The sequence below is a fragment of the Mustela erminea genome, chromosome 2, assembly GCF_009829155.1.
Source record: "Mustela erminea isolate mMusErm1 chromosome 2, mMusErm1.Pri, whole genome shotgun sequence".
Lineage (NCBI taxonomy): Eukaryota > Metazoa > Chordata > Mammalia > Carnivora > Mustelidae > Mustela > Mustela erminea.
The window spans coordinates 152,168,598-152,178,430 of record NC_045615.1 but is presented as its reverse complement, the minus strand read 5'-3'; the positions used below and the strand labels follow the sequence as shown (position 1 = coordinate 152,178,430).

The following is a 9,833-nucleotide window of genomic DNA, read 5'->3' as shown; positions in this document are numbered from 1 at the left end:
GACCAATTTACATTCCCACCAACTGTGTATTAGGGGTCCCTTTTCACTACATCCTCACCAGCGCCTGTTATATCTTCTTGATGGTAGTCATCCGAACAGGTGTGAGGCTAACATTCTAACCACATCTCTTTATGGTTCTGATTTGTATTTCCCTGGTGATTAGTTGGGAGCTCTTTTTGTGTGTCTGGCCTTTGGATGTCCTCTTTGGAAAAATCTCTATTTAGTTATTCTGCCCATTTTTTAATCAGAATATTTTTTGTTATTAAGTTCTTTATATATTTTGGATTTTATATAATCTTTATATATTCTTTATATATTTTGGATATTAACCCTTTATCCAAATATGGTTTGCAAAAACTTACTCCCATTCTATAGGTTCTCTTTTAATTTTGTTAATTGTTAATTGTACAAAAGTTTTTGAGTTTCATTTAGTCCCATTTGTTTGCTTCTGTTGTTTGTCCTTCTAGTTTCATGTCTAAGAAATCACTGTCAAGACCAGTATCAAAGAGCTTTTTCCCTACATTTTCTCCTTCAAGTTTTATGGTATCAGGTCCATGTTTAAGTCTTTGATCTATTTTGATCTATTTTGAGTTACCTTTTTTGACAATTATTTAAGACCTTTACTAACAGGTGCTTGCCATTCATTGACTTTTTTTTTTTTTAATATCAAGCTGCGTTCTGTTATACAAATTAAAAATGAGGTTCTCAAAAATATCAACTTGGCCAGAGAGATATAAAACAATTTAAAAATCTTTACAAATGTATTGAGAAAAATGAGGATTTTTAAAAAACACGTTTGTCATTACCAGAAAGAGACGTCTTTAGGTAAAAATAATAAAAACTCCATGCTGCCTAGATAATGCAGATAGTTCTACCCTCTGGTCAATGGAAAAAAAGCAAGCACTTACGGTCTTCAGCTCCAATCTTTTGTTCATTTCTTATTGCTGGAATTTTGTATTCGCTTCTTGTGGGGTGACTAAACCAGGCAGGTGGGAGAGATGTAAGCCGGCACGTACTCCGCCCCGCGCTGCTCTGCCTTGGGAGCCGAGGAATTCTCAGCGGGTGGATACACGGCTTCTCTTTGCCATCTTTTGGTTGAGGGTTTTCTGGGTATCTGCTTCGGTAACTGAAGTTGCGGCGGTAACCACGGTGACGTGGGTATTGACTTTGGGTCTCATCTCCTGGATTTTCCTTATCTTCAGTGCATCTCTCCAGGCTGTTCTTGGCGAGGAGGCACTCCGCGCAATCACGGTCTGTAACGCCCGAACATACTGTCTCACTGGTCTGCCTGGTTCTCCTGCACGCTGGTCGTCAGCAGCTTCCATCACTTCTCCCTGCACGGGAGGGTTGAAGTCTGTGGTCCACGCCCACAGGGTCTCTGCAAGTCCTAAGGTTTGAACCCCGCCTGTGGTAAGGCCTGTGCTGTTGGGCCCGGCCTTGGGGGTAGGGGGGCACTCTCCAATCCCTTCTGCTTTTCCCATTCTCAGTATTCTGGTAATTCTCTGGGTAATTCCGTGGAGGACCCCTGGCCCGTGCACAGTGCCTGTAATGGTTAGAGTCCACTGCCTGCTTACTGCCTTGCCCTGGAACTCCACGGGGCTTGTCCCATTTGCTGCCTCTGCACCCTTTTCTCCTTCAGCAAGAGCAAACTTCAGTCTCTCCATCTCCTGTACTGGGAAGGTACTTCCTGGGGCGGGTCTTTATGGCAGTCTGGGGTACAAATACATCTCCTTCCGTGCGGTTCCTGTTGATGAAACCATTTACGCTTCTTAGAGTGAACCATTCACTGCTCCCAAAGCCTTCCCTTGTGATGATCTTTCTGTCCCTGCTGGCAGGTGTCCCCCATGCGAGGCTGCAGGGCTGCTGCCCATGGTGTGGGGCCTGGTGTAGGCCGCACTGAGGGCGGGTGGTGGGTGGCTGCTGGGTCTCAGCCTTTGTGCTTAGGGCCGCGGCGATGGTGCCTGGGTGCCTGCGGCGGCTGGGCTCCTCCCGTGGGTGGGGGTTGCTGGTAACCCAGCGTGCGCAGGTGGCGGGGCTGCCCAGGCTGTTTGGGGTCTGCTCTCTGCTACTGATGGAATCCATTTTGAGTTAATTTTTGTGAGTAATGCGAGATAGGGATCCAATTTCTTTGGTCTGTGCGTGTTTCTCTCATTTGCCCAGCACTAATTATTGGAGAGCCAGTCTTTTCCTTATTGGCCGTTTTGACTTTCTTGGCAAGTATTAGTTGATTGTGTATACTGGAATTTGACTCAGGGCTTTCTACTCTTTTCCACTGGTTGGCATGTCTGTTTTTGTGCCAGTGCTATTTTTATTAGCATGGCTTTGTAGTATAGTTTGAAATTCAGAAGCATGGTACCTCTGGCTTTGTTCTTTTTTTTTTTTTTTCAAGATTATTTTGCCTCTTCTGGGCCCTTTGTGGTTCCACACAAATTTTGGTGTTCTTTCTTCTAATTCTATGAAGAATGTTATTGGTATTTTGAATTGGGATTGTGTTGAATGTGTAGAAGGCTTTGGGCAGTATGGCCATTTTAACAATATATTATTCTGATCCAAGCACACAGGGTATCTTTCCATCTTTCCGGCTAAATTCTATAGTTTTTATTGTAGAGATCGTTACTTCCTTGTGTTCAGTTTATTCCTAAGTAGTTAATTTATTTTTTGATATTATTGTGAATGGGATGGTTTTATTTATTTTCAAATTCTTTATCATTAGTGTAAAAGAATAATTGATTTCTGTATGTTGATTTTGTATCCGGCTACTTTAGCAAAATTGTTGATGATATTTTGGTTGTTTCTAGTAATTGATTTTACAAATAAGTTCACAATAAATAATGTTTACAAGTAATTTCATACTTTTCCAGTGTATATTTGGGATAAATTCTTAGAGGTGGACACCAAAGGGCAAAATCATGTTTTTTGGTAACTATTTTAACAGACTTGAATATTTAGAGTAGTTTTATGTTCACAACAGTATTGAGCAGAAGGTCCGAGGGCACATGCGTGGCTCAGTTGGGTAAGCGTAGGATTCTTGATTTCAGCTCAGGTCATGATCTCAGGGTTTTGAGACTGAGAGTCGTGAGATTGAGTCCTGTGTAGGGAATCTGCTTGAGATTGAGAATCTCTCTCCCTCTGCCCTTACCCCCGACTCTTACACACCCTTTTTCTCTAAAATAGCTAACTAACTAACTAGCTAAATATCTTGCAAAGAAAAGAGAAGGTACAGAGATTTCCCATATACTCCCTGCCCCACACATCTACAACCTCCCCTATTATCAGAATCCCCGACCAGAGTGATGCATTTGTTGCCAGTGATGAACCTACATTGACACATCATTGTGTGATGCAAGGTCCCTAGTTTATATTAGGGTACAGTCTAAATGGCATTGTGCATTCTGTGCGTTTGGCCAAATGTATAATGACCTGTATCCATCATTATAGTATACAGAACGTTTTCCCTGCCCTAATAATCTTCTGTGCTCTGTCTGTTCATCCCATGCCCCCCAAATCCCTGGCAAGCACTGGTCTTTTCATTGTCTCCATAGTTTTGCCTTTTCCCAGAATGTTATAGGTGATATGTTGTATATGATTGGAATCATATAGTATGTAACCTTTTTAGATTGGCTTCTTTTACCCAGTAATATACATTTAAATTTCTTTCATGTTTTTTCCTGGCTTAAATAGATCATATTTTTTTTTTTTTTAGTGCTGAACAGTAATTCACTGTCTGGATGTATCCCAGTTTATCTATTTATCTACTGAAGAATGTCTTGATTGCTTCAGAGTTTTGGCAATTATTAATAAAGCTTTTACAAACTTTTTTTAATGTGGATTTTTTGTGTAAACATACTTTTTTTTTCAACTTCTTTGAGTAAATACTAAAGAGTGAGATTGCTGAATAGTATGGTAAGAGTATTAACTTTTGTAAGAAATTTCCCAAGTGTCTTCCAAAGTGGTAGTACCACTTTGCATTCCCACCAGCAAAGAATGAGAGTTTCTGTTGCTCCTCATCCTTGTCAACATTTGCTGTTGTCAGTTTTGGATTTCGATCCTTCTAATGAGTGTATAGTGGTTTCTAATTGTTTTGGTTTGCATTTCCCTGATGATACATGATATGAAGCTCGTTTTCATGTGCTCATTTGCCATCTATGTATCTTACTTGGTGAGGTGCCAGTTAAAGTTTTGGCCCACTCTTTAATTGGGTTGTTTGTTTCATACTGAGTTTTAAATGTTCTTTGTATATTTTGGGTAATAGTCTTTATTATGTACTTTTTGCAAATATTTTTCTCCATCTGTAGCTTGTCTTTTCATCTCTTGATAGTATATTTTGCAGGCAGAAAGCTTTAATTTTAGTGAAGACCTGCTTATCATTTATTTCTTTCATGGATCATGCCTTTGCTGTTGTATTTAAAAAGTAATTTCCACCCCTCAGTGGCCTGAGGTCACCATTGAAAATGGTTCACCATTTGCTTGACCCAGAAAACTCTACAAAATCATGCAACTCAAGAGGTTCAAATGTTTGTGTTTACTTTAAGAAAACACTTGAAACTGCCCAGGCCATCAAGGGTATGTATATCTAAAAAGCCACCCAGTATCTGAAAGATGTCATTTTGCAAGAGCAGTATGTGCCCTTCTGTCACTATAATGGTGGAGTTGGTAGATGTGCCCAGCCAAACAGTGGGCTGGACATGGGGTCAGTGGCCCAAGAAGAGTGCAGAATTTTTACTGCACATGCTTAAAAATGCAGAGAGAGAAAAAAAATGCAGAGAGTAATGCTGAACGTGAGGGTTTGGATGTTGATTTTCTAGTCATTGAGTACATCCAGGGGAACAAAACCCCCAGGATGTGGAATAGAGTTTAGGGCTTATGGTTGGATTAACCCATACATGAGTTCTCCCTGCCACACTGAGATGATCCTTCCTGAAAAAGAGCAGATTGTTCCTAAACCAGAAGAGGAGGTAGCCCAGAAGAAAAAGACATCAAAGAAGAAACTGAAGAAACAAAAACTTAGGGCCCAGGTGTATATTCTGTGTAGAATAAATGCAAATAAAAATAAAAAGAGAGGGGCGCCTGAGTGGCTCAGTGGGTTAAGCCTCTGCCTTTGGCTCAGGTCATGATCCTGGAGTCCTGGGATGAAGCCCCACATTGAGCCCCACATCGGGCTCTCTGCTCAGCAGTGAGCCTGTTTCCCCCTCTCTCTCTGCCTGCCTCTTGCCTACTTGTGTTCTCTCTTTCTCTCTGTCAAATAAATAAATAAAATCTTAAAAAAAAAATAAAAAGAGAAAAAAAAAGTGATTTCCAAACCCAAGTTCATCTAGATTTTCTCCTATGTGGTCTTTTAGGAATTTTATAGGTTTGCAGTTTTCATTTACCTCCGTCATCCTTTTTGAGTTAATTTCTTACTGTAAGGGTGTAAAGTTTGCATGTAGCTTCATTTATTTTTTTTAATTTTTTATTTTTTATAAACATATAATATATTTTTATCCCCAGGGGTGCAGGTCTGTGAATCGCCAGGTTTATACACTTCATGGCACTCACCAAAGCACACACCCTCCCCAATGTCCACAACCCCACCTTATTTGTTTTTTTTAATTTAATTTTTTTTGGTTCGAATGTTCATTTATTTCAGTACTGTTTATTTAAAAGACGTTCTTTTCTTCATTGTGTTGCCTTTGCTCTTTTGTCAAAGATCAGTTGACTATATGTGGGTCTGTTTCTCAGCTCTCTATTCTGTTCCATTGATCTTCACTAACTCACACATTCACTAGTACCACATAGTTTTATAGTATCATGAAGTCGCATAGTGTCAATCCTTAGACCTTGTTCTTTGCCTTAAATATTGTGTTGGCTGTTTTGAATCTTTTGCCTCTGCACTTAAACTTTAGAATCAGTTTGTTGATATCCACAAAATAACTGGGATATTGATTAGGATTGTACTAAATTTGTAGATCAAGTTGGGAAGAACTGACATATTGACAATATTTGAGTCTTTCTATTCATGAACATGGAATATAGTTTCCATTTATTTAGTTTTTCTTTGATTTCACTCATCAGAGCTTTGCAGTTTTTCTAATATAGATCTTGCATGTATTTTGTTAGATTTATACCCAAGTATTTTGGTTTTTGGAGGTGCTAATGTAATGTAAATGGTAATGTGTTTGTAATATCAAATTCAACTTGTTCATAGTTGATTGATTGACTTTTTAACTTTCTATCCTGAAACCTTGCTATAATCACTTATTAATTTTATATTTTTTCTATAGTATTGCCAAGCTGTTATCTTAGTGGCTGTTGCAGTTTGCATTTCCATTTGAAATTGATAAACATTCCTATTCCTAACATTTTCCCTAACAGATTTATTGTCAAACTTTTAGATTTTGCCAGTCTGATAGGTGAGCAATGTTTCCTCACTATAGAGGTATTTAGAATTTCTCGTATTAAGTGAGGTTGGCCATTTTTTTTCTTTAAGGGTCATTTTTGTGTTCTTGTTCTGTGAACTACCCATCCAACCCTTTGATCATTCTTCCACTGGATTGTTGCTCTTTTTATCTGAGGTGTTGGGGAGCTCTTGTTACATCATTTATGCTGAACTCTCGTCCCACCCCCTCATCAGTTACAGACAATTTCTCCAAGTTTTTATGTACATTTTAAGAAACACTGTACTCTGATCTACAGACACTTTTATTTTTTATTTTTATTCATTTAATTACTTATCAATTTATTTAAAAGATTTTGTTTGTTTACTTGACACAGAGAGAGAGAGAGAAACAGTGAGAGAGGGAATACAAGCAGGGGGAGTGGGAGAGGGAGAAGCAGGCTTCCTGCTGAGCAGGGAGCCCAATGCAGGGCTCGATCCCAAGACCCAAGAATCATGACCCAAGCTGAAGGCAGAGGCGTAATGACTGAGCCACCCAAGTGCCCCTTACTTTTATTTTTTTAAAGATTTATTTATTTATTTAAGAGGGGGGAGAGAGAGAGAGAGAGAGAGAGAGAGAGAGCGTTAGCTGGGATAAAGGGCAGAGGGAGAAGCAGACTCCCCGCTGAGCAGGGAGCCTAATGTGGAGCTTGATCCCAGGACCCTGGGAATATGATCTGATCCAAAGTCAGACACTTAACCGACTGAGCCATCCCTGCAGGATACTTTTAAATTATTAGTTAATTATTCATTCTTCTTTCTTGAATTGTTATTGGGTATTGAGATAGTTCGGAAGATTTCCCTGATCTCAGGTTGAAAATGTATTCATTTATATCTTCTTCTAATTCATACAAAATTTTAATTATTTTAAAAAGAGATATTATTTTTCAGTAATTTGTAAACCCAACTTGAGGCTCAAACTCATGATCCCGAGATCAAGAGTTGCACACTCTACCAACTGAGCCAACCAGGTGCCCCATAAAATTTTAATTATTATTATTATTATTTTACTTTAAATATATGATCTTTTTGGAGTTCATCTTAGTACATGGTGTGAGATACAGATCTAATTTTGCCTTTACCAGAAGGCTTTCCAGTTGTTCTGAAGCCAGTTATTAAAAAGTTTGTCTGGTAGTTTCTATTCACAGCAGAGTTTGAGAATATAGATTTTAAGTTTCAGTTTTTTTAGAAGAGAAGTAAAGCACTTTGTTACACACACACACACACACACACAGACACACACACACACAAAGTTTCCTGATGTGGAAAATAAATTTGCCTACAAAAATTAAAAAAACTCAGGAATGATGGTTTTGAAATAAATGTTAACACATACTTAACCTGGATCCCAAATTAATTATCTTTCAAGTCTTTTTAACTTCATCCCATAGTTTTCATTCCAAGTTTGACAATTTAGAGTTTTTGGAGAGTAATATTCTCTAAGTCTTATTAAAGAAAAATAAAGTTAAAAATTGGTTTGCCAAAGTATAAATATTAATTCTCTATGTATTCCATTGAAGACTTTTCAATAAATGAAGATCAAATATAAAGTAACAAGCATTTAATAAGTATCTGGACATGATCCAAGCTAAAAATTCAGAAAAAGACAAGTTTAAAAAAACAAAAAACAAAAAACAATTTGACCCAAATGTAACATTGTTGCTGATTATAGTCTCAAGTTGTTTTCATCTACCCACTCTGAAAATCAGCATGAGCACAGGCAGTTAGAATCAAATAAATAGTCTTAGAAATAATTTTGTTCAATTTCTGTATTTCTTGAGGGTACAATTATTGCCCACATCGATGCTCTCCAGCTAAAGACCATGAAGAACACACCTGTGGTTAGACAATTTGGATTCATACTTACTGTAATGAACCATTGAGGGAGACCACGCAACCGGTCATGGGAAATCGCAGGGCATCTCAGTAGGAGTGGTGGACAGGATTTTTAAAATAGGATTTCAATGATGCTTAGATGATTTTGGGGGAAAGTATTAGGAATCTTAAATTTTTGTTCTGAGGCCTTGTTCTGGATTGGATGCTGTCAGGAAGCAGGGCTGATTCTGATTAGGTATTTAGTGTATCTTACTTAGAGGGAGGGGAGACTAGAGGAAGCAAAACGAGGTAGCATTCATTCATATTACTCAAGTGGTCTTACTCTAGAGTGGTCTTGTTTTCGTCTTTTTTTCTTTTTTTCATTTGAGTATAGCTGACACAATGTTACTTTAGTTTCAGGTCTACAACATAGTGATTCAGCGTCTCTGCAGGTTATGCTATGCTCACTGCAAGTGTAGCCACCATCTGTCACTGAACAGCACTGTTCTAGTACCATTAACTATGTTCTCTATGCTGTGCCTTTGATTCCTGTGACGTATTCACTCCAGTCTTGTTTCTGTCTTGATAACATTGTCGGTGCTTTCTCTGATGTTGGTGTTCTGTGAGAAAGTGTTCAGGGTAGTTTCCAGGTGTCAGGAGCTGCTTTTCCCTTTTGCACTCAAAAAAAAAAAAAAAAAAAATAAAAAATAAAAAAATAAAAAAACCAAACCAAAACAAAACAAAAAAAAGAAAAGAAAAGAAAAAAGCAGATTTTTTTTTTCTTTTTTGTTAGGTTTATACACAATAAAATATACCTGAATCAGTCAGGCTAACTAATTCCAGCTGCTGTAGCAGATAATCCCTAAATCTCAGTTGCCTAACACAATGCTTTTCTCATGCACACAAAATCCTCTACAGACCTCCCTTCCTGGGCCAGTCTTCAGGCCTCATCCAGCTCGTGTACCACATGTAGCCGTCCCCACATGTGGCTTCCAACTATGCCGCAGGCGGGGAGAAGAAAGTGGAGAAAGCACACCAGGTCATTAAATACCTCACTGTAGAAGTGACACACTTCACTTTTCTTATGTTCCGTTGTCCAAGAGTAGCCAATCATTCCACATAGATTTTAGAGGGTCTGCTAGTCAGGATTCTCTCGAGAAGCAAAACAGAACTGAGGGTGTCTGTGTGTAGAGAGAGATTGAGAGAGAGAGGGAGGACTTTATTTTAAGGAATTGGCTCACATGGTAATAGAGGCTGGCAGGTCCAAAATCTGCAGGATCGGGTCTAACAGGCAGGTCGCCCAGGGAGGACATCGCAGTTGAAGTCTGCAGGACCTCTGCGGGCAGCGTTCCTTCGAGTTCTGAGATCAGTCTTTGTTCTATTCGGTACTTCATTTGTTTGGATGAGGCCCACCCACACTGTGCAGGGCAATCTGATTTACTCCAAGTCCACTGACACAGATATTAACCTCATCCAAAAAACACCTCCCCAGAAACATCCAGAAAAAATGTTTGACCAAGTATCTAGGCACCAGGGCCCAGACAGACTGACACATAAAATTAATCATCATAGGGAGGTATGTGATTTCTGTCTGGATTTTCTGCCA

The 9,833-nt window shown here is 38.9% G+C and overlaps 2 pseudogenes; one reads left to right on the top strand and one right to left on the bottom strand.

Moving 5' to 3' along the window:
• Nucleotides 1–976: 976 nt before the first annotated feature.
• LOC116582732 lies at nucleotides 977–2,082 on the bottom strand (annotated as a pseudogene).
• Nucleotides 2,083–4,451: 2,369 nt separating this feature from the next.
• The window catches only part of LOC116582724, a 65,677-nt pseudogene continuing 60,295 nt past the window's right edge, over nucleotides 4,452–9,833 (top strand).